General features: G+C 36.9%; 1 protein-coding gene across 2 annotated transcripts in view; it reads right to left on the reverse strand.

Annotated features, from left to right (window-relative positions):
- CTNNA3 (catenin alpha 3) overlaps window positions 1-22,679 on the reverse strand; it is a 1,813,915-nt gene that overhangs the window by 25,258 nt on the left and 1,765,978 nt on the right. The window lies entirely within an intron of this gene.

Consider the following 22,679-nt stretch of genomic DNA (forward strand, 5'->3'; position numbering starts at 1 on the left):
GGAGATAAAAATATCTACACACTAGGTAAGTAACAACTAAAGGAGATGATGTATATAAAACATAGCACCTTACAGATACTGATTTAGCAAACCAGCTATTCTTATATTATTATATTTAATCTTCAAGTTGGAAAAACAGGCACAAATTTACCTTTTTTAGAAAAACTAATTTATGTTTGTATGCATTTTTATATGTAGGCAAATACCTCTTCTGTAAATGTCCCTATGAATTATTGCTAAAACAAAATCCTTTCTTCTTGAGAAAGCCTTTAAAGTCTGAAAGGTTGCCAAAGGAAGATTCTTAAGTCCTCTTGTGTGAATTAGCAGATGATTTTTCTTGGCTTTCAAATCACCCTTCCCAAAACAAACCACAGATAGTCCCAATATTTGCACAGATCCCTCAAAGAGGAACAAACTATGGTTTCTCTAGAGCACATTTGTCACTTTTCCCTTTCTTTTAGCATACTCCGAGGCACTTAATGCCATTAGGCGAAATTATGCCATCCATGGCATTGCACCTGGCATGGCTAGTGTTCCCAGGTGGAGAAGCAGATGTATAATGCGGCTATTCAAAAATGCTACCTTGGAAAAACAGCTCTACAAACAAAATTAGTGAGACAATGCTGAAGATTGCTCTTCCTTCTGTTCCAGCATAATTTATCTTCCAGAAAAAAGAATTACCACATGAACCACGGAAGAGCACAATTAAGGGGGAAGGCAAAGTGAAGGAGTTTTGTAGCCACATCCCCTGTACATTGTGCAGTGGGAAAGAAGGAAAACCAAAGCGTTCAGCTCATATGTCCATGCATATTAAGCCGTTTAGCTGGCATATGGAATGCTTCAGGTTATTCCAGGGATACAGACAAGGAACTAAATATTGACTCAGCAAGAGCTCAAATGAGAGGTCTAATTAAATTAAATGGTACAAAGGGAAGGCTGGTTTCATAGACTCCAGTAATTGCTTAAAACATAAAAAAGACCAAATAATGGTCAAAGAAGTATGGTAACAACCAAGAAAATATCTATCTATCTATCTTATCTATCTATCTATCTATCTATCTATCTATCTATCTATCTATCTATCTATCATCTATCATCTATCTATCTATCTATCTATCTATCTATCTATCTATCTATCTATCTATCTATCTATATCTACACACTAGGTAAGTAACAACTAAAGGAGATGATGTATATAAAACATAGCACCTTACAGATACTGAGTTAGCTAGTTAGCTGTTCTTATATTATTATATTTAATCTTCAAGTTGAAAAACCAGGCACAAATTTACCTTTTTTAGAATAACTAATTTATGTATGTATGCATTTTTATATGTAGCCAAATATCTCTTCTATAAATGTGTGTGTGTATATATATACATATATATGTGTGTGTGTGTATGTGTGTGTATATATATATATATATATATATATATGAGACAAAGAGAAGACATGAGCATAAAAGTTACCAAGAGTTCAAAGGCTATAGTTGGCTCAATTGTGAAAAATGGTTGGAATTTGTTATGACAATATATAATCAGTGGTGCCTTTCAGCAGTCTGGCAATTACACACACATCAACATGTTAGTTTTAATTTTACGTTAAGGACTGCCTAGCTGCAGAAATGCCTTAGGATAATGTCCTTTCTTTGGATAAACTTGATTGATACTTCATGGATTACAGGAGCAATAGTTTTGAACTCTAAAAATGCTGTGTTTGAAGTTCCGCCCCAGGAAGGAGTGAGTATGAAGGACCATGAAGATGATTCTGGTGTACTAGGGTTGTCTGTTTCAGAATAAAACATTGAGAAAGTTGGACAGCACTTATGGGAATAGACAGAGTTCATCTCTGACCCAAAAGGCACTATCGCTGAGTGTTGGGCATGCCAGAGCCTATCTTGGATAAAAGGGAGATGCAAGATGTAACTGGGGAACGAGGAGAAAAGAGGCACTTTTTCTTCCGTGTACCTCAGCTCTCTGAGCCTTAGTCCGTCATCTATAAAATGAGAACAATAATGGGACCTTCTTCATTGGTTTGAAGATTTAAATAACATATTTAAGGAATGTTCATCACTTCCAGTCATTATTTAGAGCTCGATAAATGTTGGTTGTCATTGTTGTTACCATTACTCTTACTGTAACTATAACAGAAGTGAAGAATAAGAACCCTGTCCTGGAAGGATGCTTCACCTGCTCAAAGGGAGAGAGAGAAACAAAGGATCTGCTCAATTTTACATTTTCACTAAAGCTTCTGTGCCCCTCTGCTGGGCAACTTAACATTAAATGTACCTACTTTAGAATGAGAGAACTGGGTTTAAGATCTGGCTCTGCCTGTTAATAGCTTTGTGACCTTGGATAGTTGTTAGACCTCTTTAAGTTACAATTTTCCTATCTATAAGATAGTAATAATAATAGCTATTCCATGGAGCATGTTTTGGTAACTATAAAAAATGTCAATGCATTTTAAATATTTAGAACAGTTCCTAGCATTAATAAGCCTCATTTTCATGTACTATACAGGCATATGCATATATCACAGGTATAGTTTACAAATGTAAACTAAACTCACATGCACACACACATATTCCACCTTTCATTCTTTTAGCTTTACATAAAATTACATAACTTTTTAGCTTGATGAAACCTAGTCATATTACTTAATCTCTGTCTCTGTTAGTCTCTGTTTCTCTCTCTCTCTCTCTCTCTCTCTCTCTCTCTCTCTCACTCAATCACACTCTCACATATACAAGCATATGCTGGCAAAGCGTTAGTTATTATCTGTATCTCTACTTACACTACTTCCTAATTCAAACTAATCTTTTAAAATTTCTTATTAAAAACATCATCTTGCATTCTTAAAACATTTATATTTTCAGGTCAGTTACATAGGCCTTTTCTCCCTCCATCTAACCAAATTCTAATTCTTTATTATTTAGCTCAAATTTTCTGTGAAATTCTTTAGACTATTCAAATGAAAGTGCTTTCTTTCCTGCAAATCTTTGGCATCTATTGTCCAAAACACTTACTAATTCTGTACCGCTCCTAAACGTTTCTGTAAATATATTGGGCTATTGTACCCTGCCCTACATCTTAAAAGTCCTTGCTACTAGAAGTGTTACTCTTGCCAAAAATGACTTCTTTGAATTTCTAGGTAGCTAAAGTTCTATTCTGTAGAGTAATTAAATATTTCTTTTTCTTTTTTATTATACTTTAAGTTTTAGGGTACATGTGCACAACGTGCAGGTTTGTTACTTATGTATACATGTGCCGTGTTGGTGTGCTGCAGCCATTAACTCGTCATTTACATTAGGTATATCTCCTAATGCTACCCCTTCCGCCCCCCCCCCTCCCCATGTAACACTTATATAAATACTCTAAAAGCAAATAAAAATGTCTCTATGGCTATTGTTCAAATATCAGGGCTAAATGTCTCCATTTGTATTAGGAACAAATAGATTAAAGTCCAACCATCCTTCTGAGGAGCTTTTCCCTGGTGCTGAATACAGTTAATGACAGCCTAAGTCTCTCTCTCTCTCTTTTTTTTTTTTGTACAATTCATCCATTACTCATCAGCTCTATCTGAAACAAACCCTAATCTTGGTACAGAAGCAGAGAACATTATTCTTCCTCAAAGCCTATGCTACGTGCTGCTGTTAAAACAGGAATGGACAAAAAACAGTTTCACAATAGGTAGAGGAATGAGCCTACTAAAGTTAGGGCATTTTCTTACCTTTTTTCTTTACACATAATTTGAAATAACTCTTATAATGATTAGATGAAATAGATCAATGAATAATATCACTTTAGGGTAAATTTAACATTTATCCAGTATTAGAGAATTCCATGACTACTGCCATGACTTCTACAACCATTATTAGTAATAATCACAAATATTTAATGGGCACCTGCTACATGCTGGACACTGCACTAAGCAACTTACATGTCGTGGAATTTCCCTCCTGGAAGGCATTTATTGTCCAGTGAGCAACCCTTCTATTCTTCCCTTTCCTTGTACACAAATGATAGAGGCCTCATTAGGGAGATTCCAAAAGTACATAATCCCTGCTCCATATGTAAAAATGTAGAGAAAAGCTCCCTACCAACCTGTATCAAACTTAAATGCAAGCAAAATTTAAAATTTGGTTGTGTTGAGTCACTGAGAATTTGTAGCTGTTACCATAGCATAACCTAAGCTAAGTTGCCTAATTCAGTGTTATTGACTGAAATAAACCCAAACACGTTTTTCAATAATATGAATTCCATGTTATGTGAATGACAGCCTGAGGCTAGCATATACATAATTTATCTCTGTGTTGAAGAGGACTAGACTTGAACTCTACACCTTGTTGGAAGTATAAGTGAGGGTCCTAAAACTTGCATGAGAGAAAGTCAGTTTTGTAGTCAGTAATAAGAAATACCATGTGAGCGCATGCGTGTGCACAGCCCCTCTACATAATAGGTGCTCAACGTCTGCACAATGTATAAGTATATACATAGACAGAGTATAGATCACTTTTTTAAAAATACTGAATGTTATTAGAAAACTCAACCACAGATTGCCTGCGACCCAGGGCTTGACCAAAGTTTCCTCAAGACATCAAATATTGCAGAGAAAACTTAATGCGCTTCTTCCTCTAGGGTTGTCAGTGTTTTTTTTTTTTCTTTGTGTGTGTGTGTGTGTGTGTGTGTGTGTGTGTGTGTGTGTGATTAGCTAGATTATCAAAAAGTAACACTTCCAGGTCATATTATTAACACAAATCCATGCTAAAGAGCCTTCACTAAGTTGAAATTTAATGTAACTTCAGGTTTAATTGAGGGTCAACATAGAAATGTCTATTTGAACATTTCTGTCTTTTGTAGACCCCTAGGTTAGGACATTGTTCATCATGTTACCATTTGTTATTCAAATAATTACCATACACAATAAGTTTATCTTTAAATTTGAAGCCTGAGAAAATGTTTTGTCTTAAGAAATGTCTAGAAGACAGACTTGCTGTCTGTCAACGAGTATAATTACTAAACCATAATTACTTATTAATTTATAGTTGAGTATACTAATCTAGAGTAACTAATCCCAAAAGTCTCTATACTTTTGGACATTCTTTAGAGCTTGTTTCTATTTTGAGTTTCAAATTTTTATATTTTTCTTGATTTCTGAAACTGTCGCAATTTTTCAGAAGCAGGTGGAAACAAATTCTATTTATGAAATAAAACTTCCTATAATTTATTATTATTTTTGCTTGTCTTTTCTTTCCAGCTGCATTTCTAGAGAACAAAGACCTTGCTCATTCATCTCTGTGGTGTTGTTTCAGTGCAGGCGAAATGAGAATAAATATATCTGTTAGCGTGGAATGACACAAACAGCTCTGAAAATAAAGCCCGAATTCACATTTTCACTCCATCACTTACTAACCATGTGACCTTTGGCAAGTTATGTCCATTTATTAGCCTTTCTTTTCTTGTCAACAAAATATCATAAGTTTACTTGTAGCACTGTTGGGAGGATAGAGAAAAATATATATATACATATATGTGTGTGTGTGTGTGAATAAGAGAAGAGTATTCACCAAATCAGCAAATATTTCTGTCACCTTTTCTCCACCTACAAAGTGACAGTAAAGGACACAATGATGCTACTATTTGTCTCTGGAGTAGGTACCCACAAAGAGAACCCGAGAGAAATTTGCTCACGTGCTTTACTGAAGGTCTATTCTCAGAAGGAGAGGGAAGAAAAAAAGCATGGGGAGGTAGGGTATGGAACTAATAAGAACATTATTAATCTCAGTCTGAGACTAGCTTTACCTGACCTCAGAGTGGGCTGTGAAATTGCACAGCAGAGTTGGTTCCATCTTGAAGCAAGGAGTCTGAGCTTTGTATCCTTCTCTCAGTCAGTTATTAGTGATTGGTTGTCAGAGCATGCAGGGGTGGTGGTGCATAACCACCCACACATAGTGACTCCTGTTTGGCTGACAACATTATCCAGAAAAAGGGGCAGCTATGAGATGCTAGCAGCCAACACTCACAGTAGCAGGAAAATGGGTAACTGCCAGGTAAGGAGATGGGCCACTGGCAACAGAGTGGGTGGAGACTGGAAATGTTGTTAAACATGTGCAAGGAAGTCCCCCACATCAAAGAATTATCCAGCCCCTAAAGTCAATAGTGCCACAGATGAGAAACTGTGGAATAGATGAAAGCATGAAAAAATCAATGTTTAATAATTATTACTCACAATTTGATTTGCTATTAATAACATTCAGACATTAGTAATCATCAGGGGAAAATGTGTAATTTCACTGATTTTGCTAGAGGACACACACACACAACCTCTCAGTTTTTATCCTGTGACTTTAGTATTCTTTCATATTATGCAACAACAAGCATGAATTCAGCATGAGTCATAGACTGAAATGACTACTTTTGAAAATATCATCCATACAGTCTTGTGCCTTTTTCCACATCTGCTTTCAGTTCTGCCTTATCCGTGCCTTTATAGATTTTGACGCCAGCACTTTGCTGTCTTAGAATCTTCAGCTACTTGATATTTTTTGTCTTCTCTCCCCTTTTCTGCTGTGTTTTTCCCTGGCTTTCAACTAAACTCATGAACATCAGGATGTCTGCATCCAGCTCTCTTCTTTTCCTTCAGCAGCACTTTGCCTAATGGGGAATTTGGCACATTCCCTTAGTTGTCAAATACATCTTGTTCACTTTCATGGCCTCTCATTTCATCTCTGGCTTTGAAGTTCTACAGTTCAGGTTGTTTAGCATATAAGAGAAATAATTAATCCCCTCCGTCTTTTCTAAGGATTGATAACAACTAAGCTAATTATTTACTCTAGAACAGAAATAATTGTTTACATAAAGTTATAAATTCAGGCAAAATTCCTTTTGAATAATATGGAACTATTTGACAAATGAGTAAGAATATAGTAATTATTGTAAGGAGTACATTTAACAGTAGAGACTCTCACATCACATCTATACTTTATTTCCCCCCTTCATTTCTTTCCTTCCCATATCCAGATCCAGGTTTGTGTGTGTGTGCTTCATCCAGATGGTTTTTTCTGTATCTGAAATTGCACAAAAGGGATCTAATTTCACAAAACAGATCACTGCCATTTGTGAGAGATACCACAGCAATCTCAGTAAAGTCATGTCAAATCAATTCTCAAATCATAAACAATATATTGCACCATTTTGGTACACATGTACTTTTTTCTAGGTTTGCAATTAGCAGGTAACTCCTAAAGGAGCTGATCTCATTCTCACTGATGCAGATTGCTTAAGCAAAATTGGAGAAGCACCCTCTTAAAATCAATCAAAATGAAACAAAACTGCCTTCTGTTGCGTAATATAATTTGTCAGTTGGTACTGAGAGGAGTAATTTGGATAGAAACTGTGAAGGGAAAGGTACAACAAAGGAAAATAAGAATCAGAGATTCTGATTTGGAAGGAACCACAAAGCTCATTTCATCCCAAACTTGATGAAGTAATGGACCCAAAGAGATTAATGTCTAGACTATAATAGGTCTTATAATGTGGGGTCCAGCAGCTTTTCTATTGCCTCTTGTTAGCTCCTCATTTTGAGGCTGAAGTGTGTGTTCTGATTAGTTCTTCTTAAGAATCCAGAATCATTAAATCATCACTATTATTAATACTGTGCTCTAGTCCGTGTTTCCCCACATCTTTCAATTAAAATCATTCCTTAGCTCTTGATATATGTAGCAACCATCTAGCAGGGTGTGCTAATACTACCCACTCCCCTCCTACCTCCCATCCCTGTCATCTCACCACTAAAGTCACTGAAAGGTCATAGGGCTTCATTTCAGTAGCAATAAAGTAAAGAACATGAGATTCTAGATTCTGGTCCTGGCTCTGCCCATAGCTGTCTTTGTGAACCAGAATAAGTCATTAAAAATCCCTGAGCTATTTCATGGTTTATAAAATGAATATGAGATTGATAGTTATAACATAAAGAGATTATTTCTAAGCTTCCTTCAGGTACCATTATAACTGAATGCATTGCACAATCAGAAAGAAAATCCAATTCACTGTAATATTAGTTTACATAGATACAAAGGAAATGCCTTAGTCCACTTTGTTACAATGCAATACAAAAGTAAAAAGGAAGACGAGCACCCCACATACATTTTTTGAAGTATATTCTTTAAATTATTAAGATCTGATTACTTCCATGTGCCTCTTGCTTAAGATAAAAAACAAACAAACAAAAAAAGCAATACTCAATAGGGTTGAATTTACTGAAGCATCTTCTTTCTTCTCTTTCCTTTCTTTCTTTTATTCCTCCTCTTCTTGCTCCCCCTTCTTCATTTCTTTTGCTTCTCTCCCTTCCACTTCATACTTCTTCCCCTTTCTCTATAAATATTTCAGTTAATTTTCCAATTTTTTAAAAATTCCCCATTTTCTTCCTGTCTACAAATGATTGCAGTAGGTTCAGAAAACTCGTTAACTATTTTCCTTAATGCTTTAACAAAGCAAGCACATTAACCTACTGCCATTCTGTACGTACTTGATTGCCTACATTCTGTAGACCCTCGTGGCTCTTTTGGTCAATAGCTGGATTGTTGCTGTTCTCTATCTTTCCTAATTGAATGAACACTGCCCCTTGATTTCCTTTGAAGCTGACTTGCAGTTGTTCGGCAAATTTTCAATCTTGCTGATCTTTCCTCCTTGACTGATTAGTTTTATTTATTATCCAATTTTTTAAATTGTGGCTTTGGCACACCTGCCTCAGGGTAAGAGAACGTGATTAAACACATTAAAAGAAACCCACAGAACAGAGTGGTTACATAATTAATCAGTCTTGAGCAGTACCAAAAAAAAAAAAAAATGCTGGCCAAAAAGCACGACATTTGGGGAAAGGGTAATTTTAAGGGTTTAAAAACATTCTAATTAATTGATTTTTGTTCCTGAATTTCCTTTTTCATATATACAGGCTAGAATATAACACTATTTATTTCTTTATAGCAAGTGTCCTTTTACAAAATACAACAGTTTCCCACTAGGCATGGTGCATAGGAACGCTAGGTGAGCAGTTGATGAAGAATCTGTTCCGTCATGGGAATGCCTTGAGGTAACTCGGATACATTTTAATATTCTTAGAGTCATATTTTTTATTCTATTTCTAATTTAAGACCTTCGTACATCAAGATGACTATGGAAACTGAAATGTAACAGTGTATTTTCCATATAAATTTTTATATACTCCCCTCTTTATTTTTTTAGTGTTTTTTTTAAATTATACTTTAAGTTCTAGGGTACATGTGCACAACGTGCAGGTTTGTTACATATGTATACATGTGCCATGTTGGTGTGCTGTACCCACTAACTCATCATTTACATTACATATATCTCCTAATGCTATCCCTCCCCACTCCCCCAACCCCACAGCAGGCCCCGGTGTGTGATGTTCCCCACCCTATGTCCAAGTGTTCTCGTTGTTCAATTCCCACCTATGAGTGAGAAGATGCAGTGTTTGGTTTTCTGTCCTTGTGATAGTTTGCTGAGAATGATGGTTTCCAAATTCATCCATGTCCCTACAATGGACAGGAACTCATCCTTTTTTATGGCTGCATAGTATTCCATGGTGTATATGTGCCACATTTTCTTAATCCAGTCTATCATTAATAGACATTTGGGTTAGTTCCAAGTCTTTGCTATTGTGAATACTGTTGTAATAAACATACATGTGCATGTGTCTTTATAGCAGCGTGATTTATACTTCTTTGGGTATATACCCAGTAATGGGATGACTGGGTCAGATGGTATTTCTAGTTCTAGATCCTTGAGGAATCACCACACTGTCTTCCACAATGGTTGAACTAGTTTACAGTCCCACCAACAGTGTAAAAGTGTTCCTATTTTTCCACATCCTCTCCAGCACCTGTTGTTTCCTGGCTTTTTAATGATTACTATTCTAACTGGTGTGAGATGGTATCTCATTGTGGTTTTGATTTGCATTTCCCTGATGGCCAGTGATGATGAGCATTTTTTCATGTGTCTGTGGCTGCATAAATGTCTTATTTTGAGTAGTGTCTCCTCATATCTTTCACCCACTTTTTGATGGGGTTGTTTATTTTTCTTGTAAATTTATTTGAGTTCTTTATAGATTCTGGATCATAGCCCTGTGTCAGATGGGTAGATTGCAAACATTTTCTCCCATTCTGTAGGTTGCCTCTTCACTCTGATGGTAGTTTCTTTTGCTGTGCAGAAGCTCTTTAGTTTAATCAGATCCCATTTGTCAATTTTTACTTTTGCTGCCATTGTTTTTTGTATTTTAGTCATGAAGTCCTTGCCCGTGCCTATGTCCTGAATGGTATTGCCTAGGTTTTCTTCTAGGGTTTTTTTCGGTTTTAGGTGTAACATTTAAGTCTTTAATCCATCTTGAATTAATTTTTGTATAAGGTGTAAGGAAGGGATCCAGTTTCAGCTTTCTACATGTGGTTAGCCAGTTTTCCCATCACCATTTATTAAATAGGGAATCCTTTCCCCATTTCTTGTTTTTGTCAGGTTTGTCAAAGATCAGATGGTTGTAGATGTGTGGTATTATTTCTGAGGGCTCTGTTCTGTTCCATTGGTCTATATCTCTGTTGTGGTATCAGTACCATGCTGTTTTGGTTACTGTAGCCTTGTAGCATAGTTTGAAGTCAGGTAGTGTGATGCCTCCAGCTTTGTGCTTTTGGCTTAGGATTGTCTTGGCAATGCGAGCTCTTTCTCGGTTCCATATGAGTTTTAAAGTAGTTTTTTTCCAATTTTGTGAAGAAAGTCATTGGTAGCTTGACGGGGATGGCATTGAATCTTTAGATTACCTTGGGCAGTATGGCCATTTTCATGATATTGATTCATCCTATCCATGAGCATGGAATGTTCTTCCATTTGTTTGTGTCATCTTTTATTTTGTTGAGCAGTGGTTTGTAGTTCTCCTTGAAGAGGTCCTTCACATCCCTTGTGAGTTGCATTCCTAGGTATTTTACTCTCTTTGAAGTAATTGTGAATGGGGGTTCACTCATGATTTGGCTCTCTGTTTGTTATTGGTGTATAGGAATGACTATGATTTTTGCGCACTGATTTTGTATCCTGAGACTTTGCTGAAGTTGCTTATTAGCTTAAGGAGATTTTGAGTTGAGACAATGGGGTTTTCTAAATATACAATCATGTCATCGGCAAACAGGAAAAATTTGACCTCCTCTTTTCCTATTGAATACACTTTCTTTCTTTCTTCTGCCTGATTGCCCTGGCCAGAAATTCCAACACTATGTTGAAAAGGTGTGGTGAGAGAGGGAATCCCTGTCTTGTGCCAGTTTTCAAAGGGAATGCTTCCAGATTTTGCCCATTCACTATGATATTGGCTGTGGATTTGTCATAAATAGTTCTTATTATTTTGAGATACGTCCCATCAATACCTAATTTATTGAGAGTTTTTAGCATGAAGGGCTGTTGAATATCTCTGTAGAGATAATCATGTGGTTTCTGTCCTTGGTTCTGTTTATATGATGGATTACATTTACTGATTTGCTTATGTTAAACCAACCTTGCATCCCAGGGATGAAGCCAACTCGATCCTGGTGGATAAGCTTTTCTATGTGCTGCTGGATTTGGTTTGCCAGTATTTTATTGAGGATTTTTGCATTGATGTTCATCAGGGATATTGGTCTAAAATTCTCTTTTTTTTATTGTGTCTCTGCCGGGCTTTTGTATCAGGATGATGCTGGCCTCATAAAATGAGTTAGGGAGGATTCCCTCTTTTTCTATTGATTGGAGTAGTTTCAGAAGGAATGGTACCAGCTCCTTCTTGTACCTCTGGTAGAATTCAGCTGTGAATCCGTCTGGTCCTGGACTTTTTTTGGTTGGTAGGCTATTAATTATTGCCTCAATTTCAGAGACTGTTATTGGTCTATTCAGGGATTCAACTTCTTCCTGCATTAGTCTTGGGAGGGTGTATGTGTCCAGGAATTATCCATTTCTTATGGATTTTCTAGTTTATTTGCATAGAGGTGTTTATAGTATTCTCTGATAGTAGTTTGTATTTCTGTGGATTGATGGTGATATCCCCTTTATCATTTTTTATTGCATCTATTTGATTCTTCTCTCTTTTCTTCTTTATTAGTATTGCTAGTGGTCTATCAATTTTGTTGATTTTTCCAAAAAACCATCTCCTGGATTTATTGATTTTTTGAAGGGTGTTTTGTGTCTCTATCTCCTTCAGTTCTGCTCTGATCTTAGTTATTTCTTGCCTTTTGCTAGCTTTTGAATGTGTTTGCTCTTGCTTCTCTAGTTCTTTTAATTGTGACATTAGGGTGTCAATTTTAGATCTTTCCTGCTTTCTCTTGTGGGCATTTAGTGCTATAAATTTCCCTCTACACATGGCTTTAAATGTGTCACAGAGATTTTGGTATGTTGTGTCTTTGTTTTCATTGGTTTCAAAGAACATCTTTATTTCTGCCTTCATTTCATTATTACCCAGTAGTCATTCAGGAACAGGTTGTTCAGTTTCCATATAGTTGAGCAGTTTTGAGTAAGTTTCTTAATCCTTAGTTCTAGTTTGATTGCACTGTGGTCTGAGAGACAGTTTGTTATAATTTCTGTTCTTTTCCATTTGCTGAGGAGTGCTTTACTTCCAACTATGTTGTCAATTTTGGAATAAGTGTGATGTGGTGCTGAGAACAATGTATATTCTGTTGATTTGGGGTGGAGTGTTCTCTAGATGTCTATTAGTGGTGCAGAGCTGAGTTCAAGTCCTGGATATCCTTTTTAACTTTCTGTCTCATTGATCTGTGTAATGTTGAAGTTGGGTGTTGAAGTCTCCCATTATTATTGTGTGGGAGTCTAAGTCTCTTTGTAGGTCTCTAAGGATTTGCTTTATGAATCTGGATGCTCCTCTATTGGGTGCATATATATTTAGGGTAGTTAGTTCTTCTTGTTGAATTGATTCCTTTACCATTATGTAATGGCCTTCTTTGTCTCTTTTGATGATTATTTGGTTTAAAGTCTGTTTTATCAGAGACTAAGATTGGAACCCTGATTTTTTTTTTTTTTTTCATTTGCTTGGTAGATCTTCCTCCATCCCTTTATTTTGAGTCGATGTGTGTCACTGCATGTGAGATGGGTCTCCTGAATACAGCACACTGATGGGTCTTGACTCTTTATTGAATTTGCCAGTCTGTGTCTTTTAATTGGACCATTTAGTTCATTTACATTTAAGGTTAATATTGTTATGTGTGAATTTGATCCTGTCATTATGATGTTAGCTGATTATTTTGCTCATTAGTTGATGCAGTTTCTTCCTAGCATTGATGGTCTTTACAATTTGGCATGTTTTTGCAGTGGATGGTACCGGTTTTTCCTTTCCATGTTTAGTGCTTCCTTCAGGGTCTCTTGTAAGGCAAGTCTGGTGGTGACAAAATCTCTCAGCATTTGCTTGTCTGTAAAGGATTTTATTTCTCCTTCACTTGTGAAGCTTAGTTTGGCTGGATATGAAATTCTGGGTTGAAAATTCTTTTTTTTAAGAATGTTGAATATTGGCCCCCACTCTCTTCTGGCTTGTAGAGTTTCTGCGGAGAGATCCACTGTTAGTCTGATGGGCTTCCCTTTGTGGGTAACCTGACCTTTCTCTCTGGCTGCCCTTAACATTTTTTCCTTCATTTCCACTTTGGTGAATCCAACAATTATGTGTCTTGGAGTTGCTCTTCTCGAGGAGTATCTTTGTGGCATTCTCTGTTATTTCCTGATTTTGAATGTTGGCCTGCCTTGCTAGGTTGGTAAGTTCTCCCTGAAAATATCCTGAAGAGTGTTTTCCAAGTTGGTTCTATTCTTCCTGTCACTTTCAGGTACACCAATTAGATGTAGATTTGGTCTTTTCACATAGTCCCATATTTCTTGGAGGCTTTGTTCATTTCTTTTTACTTTTTTTTCTCTAAACTTCTCTTCTTACTTCATTTCAATCATTTGATCTTCAATCACTGATACCCTTTCTTCCACTTGATCGAATCTGTTACTGAAGCTTGTGTACGCGCTACATAGTTCTCATGCCATGGTTTTCAGCTCCATCAGGTCATTTAAGGTCTTCTCGATGCTGTTTATTCTAGGTAGCCATTCGTCTAATATTTTTTTCAGGGTTTTGAGCTTCTTTGCAATGGGTTCGAACATCCTCCTGTAGCTCGGAGAAGTTTGTTATTACTGATCATCTGAAGTCTTCTCTCAACTCATCAAAGTCATTCTCTGTCCAGCTTTGTTCCATTGCTGGCAAGGAGCTGCGTTCCTTTGGAGGAGAAGAAGTGCTCTGATTTTTAGAATTTTCAGCTTTTCTGCTCTGGTTTCTCCCCATCTTTTTGGTTTTATCTACCTTTGGTCTTTGATGATGGTGACCTACAGATGGGGTTTTGGTGTGGGTGTCCTTTTTGTTTGTTAGTTTTCCTTCTCACACAGTGAGGACCCTCAGCTGCAGGTCTGTTGGAGTTTGCTGCAGGTCCACTCCAGAACCTGTTTGCCTGGGTATCACCAGAGGAGGCTGCAGAACAGCAAATATTGCAGAACAGCAAACGTTACTGCCTAATCATTCCTCCGGAAGATTCGTCTCAGAGGGGCACCTGGCTGTAAGAGGTGTCAGTTGGCTCCTACTGGGAGGTGTCTCCCAGTTAGGCTACTCAGGGGTCAGGGACCCACTTAAGGAGGCAGTCTGTCCATTTTCAGATCTCAAATTCCATGCTGGGAGAACTACTACTCTCTGCAAAGCTGTCAGACAGGGACGTTTAAGTCTGCAGAAGTTTCTGCTGCCTTTTGTTCAGTTATGCCCTGCCCCCAGAGGTGGAGTCTACAGAGGCAGGCAGGCCTCCTTGAGCTGCGGTGGACTCCACCCAGTTTGAGCTTCCTGGCAGCTTTGTTTACCTACTCAAGCCTCAGCTATGGCAGATACCCCTCCTGCAGCCCCACTGCCTCCTTGCAGTTCAATCTCAGACTGCTATGCTAGCAGTGAGTGAGGCTTTGTGGGTATGGGACCCTCCAAGCCAGGCACGGGATATACTCTCCTGGTGTGCCATTTGATAAGACTGTTGGAAAAGCACAATATTAGGGTGGGAGTGTCCCGATTTTCCAGGTACCGTCTGTCATGCCTTCCCTTGGCTAGGAAAGGGAATTCCCTGACCCCTTGTGCTTCCCAGGTGAGGCGATGTCCCTCCCTGCTTCGACTCACACTCTGTGGGCTGCACCCACTGTCCGACAAGCCCCAGGGAGGTGAACCCAGTACCTCAGTTGGAAATGCAGAAATCACCCATCTTCTGAGTCAGTCATCCTGGGAGCTATGGACTGGAGCTCTTCCTATTCGGCCATCTTGGAACCTCCCTTTTTGAGTGTTTTGAGACAATGTCAGACTCTATCACCAAGGGTGGAATGCAGTGGCATGATCTCAGCCCACTGCAACATCCACCTCTTGGGTTCAGGTCATCCTCTCACCTCAGCTTCCCAAGTAGCTGGGACTACAGGCATACACCACCACACCTGGCTAATTTTTGTATTTTTTGTAGAAACGAGATTTGTCATGTTGCCCATGGCTGGTCTTGAACTCATATGCTCAAGCAATCCACCTGCCTCAGTCTCAAAGGGCTGGGATTACAGTCCTGAGCCACTGTACCTGGCAACTCCCCTCTTTATTTGAGAAAGGATAGCAGCTGGAAGGCCAAATTGGCTTAATTTCCATGTGAACTGAAGCTGAGTCAGGTTCCATGATCCAGACAATGTCCTGTATCTTGAGTCTGGTAAAAAATGTCTAGTATATGCTATCTCTGTTCATGATCTCAAAAATTGCTGTGAACTTAGGTTATTTTCTCTTCTAAGCAACGTTAGAGAAAAGTGATTGAGATGTGAACATCCTCATTTTGTTCTATTGCTAAAATGGAACTTGAATAGAGTGGTCAAATCTTATTTTTAACAGAAAACTACTCTTTCCATTTTACCAAACATGGGATTTATTAGCAAGAAATTCTTCAGCCTTTCATTTATTGCTATAAATGTGATTATATCTTTTTTTTTAGTTCGACTAAATCAATTTTTTTTTATTTTTAAGATTCAGGGGATACATGTGCAGTTTTGTTACAAGGGTATATAGCATGATGCTGAGGTTTGGGCTTCTATTAATTTCATCACTCAAATAGTGAACATAGTACCCAATAGGAAGTTTTTCAATTCTTACCCCTCTCCCCCTCCTACCTTTAGAGACTCCAGTACCTATTGTTCCCATCTTTGTGTCCCTGTGTTATCAATGTTTAGCTCCCACTTGTAAGTGAGAACATGCGGTATTTGATTTTCTGTTTTAGCATTAATTTGCTTAGGATAATGGCCTCCAGCTGCATTCATGTGGATGTGAAGGACACAATTAAATTATTTTATATGGCTGCATAGTATGCCATGGTGTATATGTACCACATTTTCTTTATTTAATAAATGTGATTATATTTTAATTCAACTTCATCCTGGCTGAGAAGAAGAGCTCTTTTTTCTTTTTTTTTCGAATCTAATCTTTCTACCTGCTCTAATCTTACGTTCTCTCATTTGCTTGACTTTATTCCATCAGTTGTAGTCTTAATTTTTCACAGGTTCATTCTCTTCTGGCCGCTTTTTTTTCTTTACCTAAACATTTCTCAATTACTGTCACTTTAAGCAGTATATAAATAAAAATGTTAACAAACAAAAATGCTTTTGGTGATTCTGTCTGCTCTGACCCTCAAGTCTCTCTCTCTTTCTTTATCTCTCTTTTATTCCTTTCAACTTCAAACTTTTGGAAAATTGAGTCTGTGCCACCATATTTTTTCTGTCACTGCATACTCAGTACTCAGCTGATCCTGATATAATTTTTGCCTTCACCATATTACTGATACTGCTTTAACAAAGATATAAAAACGCCTTCTAAAGGCAAAACCCAATGTGTACTTTTAAGGCTAAGCCAACCTGCATAATTTTGCAGGTTGCATCCTTTGTAGTCATTGGTCACTGCACTGTCAATCATGTAAAAATATTCAAGGGCTTTATAGTCTAGATGGGAATATGTGCAAAAAGATGATTATGATATGTGTACTGCTGTGATTTCGGTAATCATAGAAGGAATATGATAGAAACTGCTAGCTGCCACCCAACATTCATTCTCTTTTTCATAGAAACAGAACTCTGATTATACTGGGGAAAGCAATGTGCAGGATTAAAACACAAACAAATATACAAAATCTATATTTTGTAGCATACCTTGCAGTTAAATATAACAGTATGACTATGCTCCAGCCAATAGTTTGTAAAAAAAAAAAAAAAAAAAAAAAATAGTATTTGAAATGGACCTTCTGGAAGGTTCCTTTAAAAGTGTAAGGAATGTTTGCTTCATTTTCTCTTTATTCCTACTGCCTGGAATATACAAGTCATTGTTAGAGCTGCATAAGCCATATTTTTGACCTTGATAATAACGACAGCCAGAAGCCAAGAAAAGTGAAATTGATAGACAAAAGTGCCTGATTCCCTGGTGACTTTGTGAAGCTGTCATAACAGTTCTAGACTGCCCATTCGCAGGCTCACTTTATGGAGACAGTAAACTCCCAATTTGTTTTAACTGCCACAGTCAAGTCTCAGAATCTTATAAAGGTACATTGGAATCACTTGTGAAAAAAAGTTGTTTCTGGATTACTCTCTCAGCTATTTTTTTAAAAAATGGCATCCAACATATTTTCACTGGATGGCCCCATATACTTCTCTTTCATACCTCTTTCCTAAGTTCCAGAACCAAAGACCCAAATTCTCCTAAACCTTCTCCTTAGATGCCCCTTAGTCACTTAAACTCAACAAGCAAAACTTGAATGAGTTTCTGTACTCACCGTAACATGGTCTTCCTTCTATATATACTGTTTAGTTAACAATGCCATTGTTGACTAAGTAAACTATTTAACCTCCAAACCTTTAGGAAATTCTTAATTCTTTCTTCTTTTTCACCCTTAACACCCAATGGATAATTGACTCTTAACATATTTTCCTCAGAATTGTTCCTTGTATAGACACACTCCTTTCCATTCTCATTAATATTGTCTTATGTAAGTTCTCACTGTTTCTCTCTTAGACTAATTTTTTAAAAATTATTATTATTCTTTAAGTTCTGGGTTACATGTGTAGAACGTGCGGTTGTGTTACATAGGTATACACATGCCTGGTGGTTTGCTGCACCCATCAACCCATCACCTACATTAGGTATTTCTCCTAATATTATCCCTCCCCTAGCCCCCCCACCCACTGACAGGCCCCGGTGTGTGATGTTCCCCTCCCTGTGTCCATGTGTTCTCATTGTTCAACTCCCACTTATGAGTGAGAACATGTGGTGTTCGGTTTTCTGTTCCTGTGTTAGTTTGCTGAGAATGATGGTGTCCAGCTTCATCCATGTCCCAGCAAAGGACATGAAGTCATCCTTTTATATGGCTGTGTAGTATTCCATGGTGTATATGTGTCACATTTTCTTAATCCAGTCTATCATTGATGGACATTTAGGTTGGTTCCAAGTCTTTGCTATTGTGAATAGTGCTGCAATAAACATCTTAGACTAATTTTTAAAAGTCATTCCTAAATAGGCCTCAATCTTCTAGTCCTTTATCTTTCTAATCTATCACTGCCCTGTCTAAAAAATGTTAGCTTTGAAATACATAGATTTATTAATGCCCATCTCAAACTAAGAAATTGTTAATTACTCTCAATTGCCTACAGGGTAAAATTAAATGATAAATGATCCTTTCAAAACATTCCCAGTTTCCTTTACAAGCTTTTGCTCTACTCGCCCACCCACCCTTATTCCACAACACACACACCAAGAGTACCAAGTAAAGTTGTTTTCAGTCACGTCAGACTGCCTGCCATGTCTGTAACATGCCATGTCTTCCCTATCTCTATTTTATTTCAGTTGTCCCCTCTATCTCAAATCCTTTCCCTCTCCTCCTCCTGTAAGTACACATTTCTTTTCTACTTATTAATCAAGGCCCGAAGCAGGTTTGAGCCACTTATGAAGCTTTCTCTTACCTGCTCTGCACGTCAAATAAATTATTTCCTCACATGCTATACACGCACATTTGTACATACCAATATTGCATGGTTTATTACAGTGTTCTGGAGTCTTTTTCGTATATTCAGGTACATTTTAGGTTTCTTTTTTTTTATGCATTTCGGTATCTTAAGGACATTACCATATAATCATCTTTACATCCCTCGGATGTACTGCTATGCCTTGCACAGAGAGGGGCTCAATTCATAGTAATGGATTTGAATGAACTACATATACTTTGTCTCTATACAGGTAAAACATGCAACTTCAAGATGAGTGCTTGCAATATAGATGTAAGAATGATTGGGGAATAATTTTAATTAAATGGTGTATTATGACAATATCTTTCAGGTTATTTTATTTTATGAATTAATCTTCTTTATCCTAAACCTTCACACCTCAGACCCAGAACAGAACATACTGCCCATTCACTTTAGAAATGCATTCCATTCATACCTACTTATTTTTAACCCACTATATTAGGTAAAGCAATGTTTTGTGAACCTAATCTTGGGATGCCAGCTTTATTTAGTAAACTTTGAATGGTCTGTAGTTTTGAATACCACATTTCTGTAATTTTTAGTGTCTCTCTGCTTTGGAATCACGCTTGCCATTTTTCAAGAGATCTTATAGAAAAATGATAGATGAGATCTTCTTCTGAATTTAAAGAATAGGAACAAGACAGGACTTCAGGGTCACTGAGAGATTAAAGTAAGTGTGCTTTGGCACACATAAATGAAATGTATTTAGAAAGCTTTCTAGGATCTACCTGCAAACAGATGGCAGTAAGATATGCAAAAGGGGGAATGCTTTCTTTTCTCAGATTTATTTTTTTCTAATGGGGAATAGTGAGTGAGATGATGACAAATAGTTTTGGATTTGCAATGCTATTCCTCATTTTATATAATGACTCAGCTTTTAAATTGTAAATCATGGATTCTAAATAGCTCCTGCCTAATCTATCTGTAATATATGTAAAGTTCATGAATTTGAATCATCATACCAAACAGGAAAGAATACAAACTCAGTTTATATATAGAAAGGAAATTGTATTTTGGAAGGATAATTAACGCCAATAAATTTTAACAGCTATGCAGAGGCTGAACTTCCACCAAATATTTTTTGAAAGCTTAGCTTCAGACAATATGAAAGTGTATATTTGAAAAATAAAATTTATATGAAATTTAGACCTTATAAAGCATGATTAGTGTGTGAAAATGACAAAAGTAAATGGAAGAGTTTATCCTCCAAATGAATATACTTTTTTACATGTTTAACGTAGTATGATGTTAAATGAGAAAATGAAGACTGGATGTTTAATAAGCCAAAAGGAATATACAGAAGTTAAAAATATATATACATATTAATACATATGCATCTATACACACATATATGCTGTGTGTATCTACATAAATGTATATATACATACATGTATGCATATGTGGCGATACACATGCATGTTCCTGTTTGCATGGCTTGTGACTAAGTAAAATGCATTTTTCTTTGAAAAGGGACAGGGCACTAGTAATACACTGTGTTTATGTGGGATTTTTGATAAAATTTGAATATCAAAGACACTATTTTTCCCCCTCTAACCACCACTGGAATAAAATGCTAGAATGCAATACCATCTTATCATTTCCAAATTATTCACTTTCGACTTGTGTTTTTCAGTTTCATCACAGATTCAGTGTTGTCTCTCTGAACAGAGAAAACATAGATCTTTGAAGGTAAACTCAGCTCTGACATTTACTAGTATGACATTGGGGAAGCTATATAACCCTTCTTAAGTTTACTTCTTTATATATTAAAGAAAACAGAACAAATAAATAAGTGATCCATCTGGCATGTTATTGTGAAGATTAACATAAAATACAGGCAAGAGATAGAGAGTCACTATTTGTTTCCTCCCCTTTACTTTTTTTTTTTTTTTTTTTTTTTGAGATGGAATCTTGCACTGTCGCCCAGGCTGGAGAGCAGTGGCATGATCTCGGCTCACTGCAACTTCCATCTCCTGGGTTCAAGTAATTCTCATGCCTCAGACTACTGAGTAGCTGGGATTACAGGCATGTGCCACCACACCCAACTAATTTTTCTATTTTTAGTAGAGACAGGGTTTCACCATGTTGGCCAGGCTGGTCTCAAACTCCTGATCTCAAGTGATCCAGATGCCTCAGTCTCCCAAAGTGCTGGGATTATAGGCATGAACCACCGTGACCAGCCTCTGCCCTCTACTTTTGATGGTGATCCTTTACTTGTGTTTTCGTAATTATGTCCTCTTTCAGAACATTAACTCATTGAGGGAATGTCCAATGCCAGGATATAGAGGCCCTATATATTACACATATATAAATATACTAGTGTAATTGAAAAAATTTTTCTCAGAAATACAAATTCCCAGAATATTTATAATGGTCCATTTAAACTTAAATTTATAATCTTGGTCTATGTCCTTTTCAAAGTCACCGATAACTGAATCCAATATAGATATCAAATATTATTTTATTACCATTTCTTCTCCAGAGAAATGATCTACTGCTATTAAAAGATGAGTAGAAAAGTTATACATTAGTTCTACCATGGTAATTTACAGCAGCTTAAAACTTAGGGCCACCAAAGAATTTATGAAATTTCCTCCAACTCTAATAAGTTCTATCATACTCCAGTTCTGAAAATATATATGGAAATGAAAACTCTCAAGACACAAACATTTATGTTATAAAAAGAAATAGGGGGAAATGAATATCAATTAATAGCAGTGAAGCAATCATTTTATTAATTTGCAATTCCACATGCATTTATTTTAGAAAAATTACAGGATTCATTTCGGAGTTCCATCTGTACACATTCTGAAGTCATGCTTTAAATTAACATGCATTTCTCATCCAAATGGCTTATAAAATGTGATTTACTCTTTAATCTTTGAAGTAAATAAAAACAACATTTTAAACCTTTTTAAAGAAATCTGCCAAGATTTCCTGCTAGTTTAAATACATGTACTTTTAATAAAAACTCCAATTTAGTTTTTCTTTTTTTTTTATTATTATGCTTTAAGTTCTAGGGTACATGTGCATAACGTGCAGGTTTGTTACATATGTATACACGTGCCATGTTGGTGTGCTGCACACATCAACTCGTCGGCACCCATCAATTCATCATTTATATCAGGTATAACTCCTCAATGCAATCCCTCCCCCCTTCCCCCTCCCCATGATAGGCCCCAGTGTGTGATGTTCCCCTTCCCGAGTCCAAGTGAGCTCATTGTTCAGTTCCCACCTATGAGTGAGAACATGCGGTGTTTGGTTTTCTCTTCTTGTGATAGTTTGCTAAGAATGATGGTTTCCAGCTGCATCCATGTCCCTACAAAGGGTGCAAACTCATCCTTTTTTATGGCTGCATAGTATTCCATGGTGTATATGTGCCACATTTTCTTAATCCAGTCTGTCACTGATGGACATTTGGGTTGATTCCAAGTCTTTGCTATTGTGAATAGTGCCGCAACAAACATAGTGTGCATGTGTCAACTTCAGCAAAGTCTCAGGATACAAAATTAATGTGCAAAAATCACAAGCATTCTTATACACCAGTAACAGACAAGCAGAGAGCCAAAT

Source organism: Piliocolobus tephrosceles, chromosome 9, assembly GCF_002776525.5.
Source record: "Piliocolobus tephrosceles isolate RC106 chromosome 9, ASM277652v3, whole genome shotgun sequence".
NCBI classification, from domain to species: domain Eukaryota; kingdom Metazoa; phylum Chordata; class Mammalia; order Primates; family Cercopithecidae; genus Piliocolobus; species Piliocolobus tephrosceles.